At 37.5% G+C, this 4,388-nt stretch overlaps 1 long non-coding RNA gene across 9 annotated transcripts; it reads right to left on the bottom strand.

Annotated features, from left to right (window-relative positions):
• Window positions 1-301: 301 nt before the first annotated feature.
• LOC139824841 (uncharacterized) lies at window positions 302-4,119 on the bottom strand. 9 transcript variants are annotated; one of them, XR_011735310.1, is made up of 9 exons: window positions 3,664-4,119; window positions 2,963-3,278; window positions 2,708-2,861; window positions 2,358-2,456; window positions 1,584-1,794; window positions 1,381-1,500; window positions 882-1,071; window positions 582-764; window positions 302-497 (listed from the first exon to the last, which is right to left on the bottom strand). It is a non-coding gene; the product is annotated as an uncharacterized lncRNA (long non-coding RNA). The 9 variants fall into 9 exon arrangements; XR_011735308.1 differs by having other exon boundaries at window positions 1,365-1,500; window positions 2,963-3,160; window positions 3,664-4,118; XR_011735311.1 differs by having other exon boundaries at window positions 2,358-2,441; window positions 2,963-3,160; window positions 3,664-4,115.
• Between the last annotated feature and the right edge of the window lie 269 nt (window positions 4,120-4,388).

Below are 4,388 nucleotides of genomic sequence, written 5' to 3'. Positions count from 1 at the left end.
CGCAGTCTGATACGGGCTTTACGGTTATTGATGGCCGAATTGAGCAACGCAATTGGTCGAAACCTTACTGTTACGGAAGTGTGTGTGTGGAAGCCTTCAACGCACAAGAAACGTATCGGTTACGGCGTATATGCCTATGAATACCGGCCACAGAGCCGTACTAGCATCTTAAGGGCCAGCGCACAAAATACGCAATAGAGTAAATTAAATGCATACTTGGTGTACATTCATCCTCAGAATCATGTTCCACATGTTCAGCTTCTTGATGTTGCAAACCTTCCTTTTTCTCCACTACTTTACGAGTTAACTTTTGCAGTATGTTTTCGGCTTGCATGGTAAAGTGCATTTCTTTGTTATTTAGCCAGTGTAGAATAAAATTCGGTTCTCTTTCAGGGTCTCCAGTAATTAGGCTTGGTACTAGTGGTATATCTCTAACATGAACGTATACTATCCACTGACGATTACCAATATTTCAATAATTTTAGAAGAATATAATACTAAAGTAAAAAAAATAAAATAAAATAAAATAAAATAATGTTTATCCTACTTTATCTATTGCATAATAAACATTAATACTATACCAGTTTCTGCGTTGATACTGGCTGCCAAGTGGAAATGCATTCCCGGGTAATGACCAGAAGTTTGATAACTATTATGAAAATCGTGTATGTACAGAATATGTAGATGGAAGCGTTGGTAAAGTCAGTGCTGTATGGCCAGCTTGATGTTGCTGCTTAGCATGTCGCCGAATATGAAAACATGTTCTATAAACAGAAAGCTTTATGTATCATCACCTTATTTTAAAATTTCATAAGCATCGTAAAAATAGAGCTTTCTTTATGCTTTAAAATAGTGAATAAGAAATATTATGTTCTTTGTACTTTATATGTTTCAGTCGTTGCATAAATCGATGTTTGATGATGACGATGTTTGCCATGATGACCATGCCTATCGGAGCCTTCAAACTGACTCATATTAGCTAAGCCTTCGATCTCAGGTGGTATCGTTTCTGCCCACACTCGACAAATATTATCACGACACGATGTGACCAACATATTGGATACAGAGTCTCTAATTTATGACAAAAGAAAAGACGATTATTAAAAGCAAATATCATTTGCTTATATTATTTAATATATATAAATTAATTGTTAATATTTTTACTGCAGAATCCTCTTTCGCAGAAGCATGAATAGTATATTTATTATATATTATTATATAAAGAATCATTACGGTTCTTTTCTTATTTGTGTAAATTTTAATATGTAAAAAAAAATATTTTTAGAATAGAATAGTATCTTGTTATGTCTTGTTATGTTTCACAAATATCAGTTATTATTTGATTCCGCTATCGGTTTATTTACTTTGGCATATATTTACTTGTCTTGCGCCAAGATAGATGCGTTACAGCGCGCGGATGTGCGACATAAACAAATCTAAAGTTGCCACTTCCCACGGACTGTGCAAAACTTGTATGATCTATGCTTCTTGCTGGAAATACTAGAAACAAAAAATAAATCCATAGTTTGTGGAAATTGTTTGTAGAAAGACCATCAGTTAAATAATTTAGTAAAATTACATACATTGTTTGTTTTCGAACCATATTTTGACCAATCTATCATTCATTCCTGTTGTTGCAAACAGAGTGCCGTCAGGGCTAAAACTCATAAGATGAACTGGTGTAGCCGTACGACACTTCCATACGCAATTCCAACCGCCTGGATCATTTGGAATAGACGTATCTCCAGGCTCAGGACTCAGCTTCCCCTCCACTTGAGAACGTCACCGTACCAGCTGTTAAAAAATAAATTTGTTTTAACAATGTAGTAAAATTGTTTCTGGACACAATAAAATGTACATATCTGGAACTCAAATAAAAAAAGCTCAATATTTAATAGCATCTTCATAATATAAGAGATGACATCTTAATCATTTGTATAAAATTATAATTATTTGTAATAACTTTACAATAATAATGCATACTCATGTCGTGCAATATCTAGATGTATAAATTAAGATGTTCAATGTGACAAGCATAAGGATGAGTGTTTTTAAAGCGTTTTTAAATCATATCAAAATTATCCATTTTTATCTGTTTGCAATTATTATATGTATATATAACAAAATCAAAATTTCAATCAAAATTTGCAATAGCATCAGTTACAAAAATAACTTTGTTGAATTTATTTAAATGCATTTGTTTCGACTGTCTAACTCATTCTAATTGGATGAGATATGCAGGTGATGGTTCTCCATAATTACAAATGCAGTGAGTTAATAAAGCTGTGATATGTTAACATTAACATGCAAGTGACATCTCAACATTAAACGTCCATTCTCGAAAAGAATGAACTCACAATCCTGAGAAGTATTTGCTGTAACATTATGATTATTTCCGGCCGTGACGACTTCTTCCATTTGTAATGTTTTCGGCTTTGTAGCTGTAGGTAATATTGCTGCATAGTAATGAGAAATACGATAATTCTAAGACTTTGAAATTTTAATCAAGTATTAAATACTCATAAGAGAGAAAAAACATATATCTTATGTCACGCAAATGGAATATAAATCTCATCATAAAATATCGGTATATTTTAGTACAATTTAAAAATAATTTCCCATTGTTATACAAGATTTATTTAAAATATCAATTCATTTTAAAATATCATTTTATTAGAATAAAAGATCTGTGAGAGATTAAACTTACAGTGCTCTTCTTGAAATGGCATGATATTTTGATGCCATAATTGTAACAGTTCGCCGCCTGTTAACAATCTTGTTCCTTCTAAATTCCATGATAAAGAAGTAATATTCGATTCTGTTTGCAGACTTTCTGTTTGAACTCATCTGTATTCTAATTGCTATGAAAGAACATTTAGAAAAGATTTAGTAAAAATCTTTTTAAACATGTTCTTAAATACGCATCTAAAAATGTAAAACGGGGAGAAGAGCTGATACATACATGTGAACAGGTGCTGTGTATAAGCGGCGTTGGCTCGAAAATGCAGACTTGGTTTTCATAGGCTGCAGCTATTTTTCCCGTATTTGTACTACAGTCCAGACAGCTGATCCTGATGTAATTATGCACAGCTCCAGGAATTATTTAAACTTGTTCGAAATTATTGGCCAAAATCACAATATTGCAGCCAGCTGCGTACGCCTGAATGGAACGTATAGACCATAGTTAATCTGTCAAGTACTTTTCAACTCCATGTTTTCAAATAGTTTTACTCGTCATCACACTCTTATCTTATCAAATCTCGATTCTATCTTTCCATCTATAATATGACTATTATCACTTTATATACTATTTTCCATAAAAATCAAGTTTTTTAACAACTCGACAGTTAATTGCGAAATACTAGCACAAAAGATCAATATTTTAATCCACAACGCATAAGAAAATATATCAGATACGACATGTAGAATGACAAAAAGTAGTATATGTTTTCGTCGTTCACTGAAAAAAAACCGTGAACTCGTGGGACGTGAACGGCCCACGTTCGCACGCCTAATCAAAGCGTCATTCGATCAGCTGACTTCCATAATGCGAGAGTGTGTATTGACCTTTGCGATCACAATCACATACAAAATTCCGGCCGCGAGGCTGGCCGATCGCCAAGGACGCGCCGACCGTCACCGGAGGAGTCTTACGGCACTTACGGTGAAGGATATTCTCTCGACGGAGCCGACCGCGTAGCAGCGATCGCCCGCATTACAGGCGCCGCTCAGTATCTGATGACAATTCATGGTACCGCACACGTCGCACACACACGCGAGACGTTAGATCATCGTCCGGCGGCCGCGAGCCGCCGTTCTCGTTCTCGCGTGCGCTGTATCGAAACCCGTATCCGAGGATGCCCGCGTCGACGACGACGTCCGGCGACTCCGCCGGCGGTCCGGCCTCGTCGGGCTGAGGCTCCGCGATTCCCGAACTCCCGCAGGACGCGTCACGCGCCTCAGATCGACGCGACACAATGGGTGCGTTCAGCCGATACTCCGCTAGCCTAGCAATCGTGAGCAGTCGCTCGTTTTCGCTCGTTTCCTCTCCTTTGACCCAATGGATTAAAAGGAGAGGAAACGAGCGACTGCTCACGATTGCTAGGCTAGCGGAGTATCGGCTGAACGCACCCAATGATCGGGCGGCCACCGCGCGGCCATCTTTAAATGGATGTCCACAATAGTCCACATCTATACACGAGCGACATCGTCGCGTAATGCTGCGTTCCCACTACACGCGTCGCGCGTCGCGTCACGACGCCGCGTCATGAGTTATCCAATCAAAACGTGCAAGGAGCTTTAGGTCAGTATTCATAATCAGATCTTATTTCAAGACCGTCTTAAGTAATATCTTAAGATGCTAATACGGCTCTAGGCCGGTATTCATA

The sequence above is a fragment of the Temnothorax longispinosus genome, unplaced genomic scaffold (assembly GCF_030848805.1).
Source record: "Temnothorax longispinosus isolate EJ_2023e unplaced genomic scaffold, Tlon_JGU_v1 HiC_scaffold_606, whole genome shotgun sequence".
NCBI lineage: Eukaryota > Metazoa > Arthropoda > Insecta > Hymenoptera > Formicidae > Temnothorax > Temnothorax longispinosus.
The sequence above is the reverse complement of the archived record's forward strand: the minus strand, read 5'-3'. Positions and strand labels throughout refer to the sequence as shown.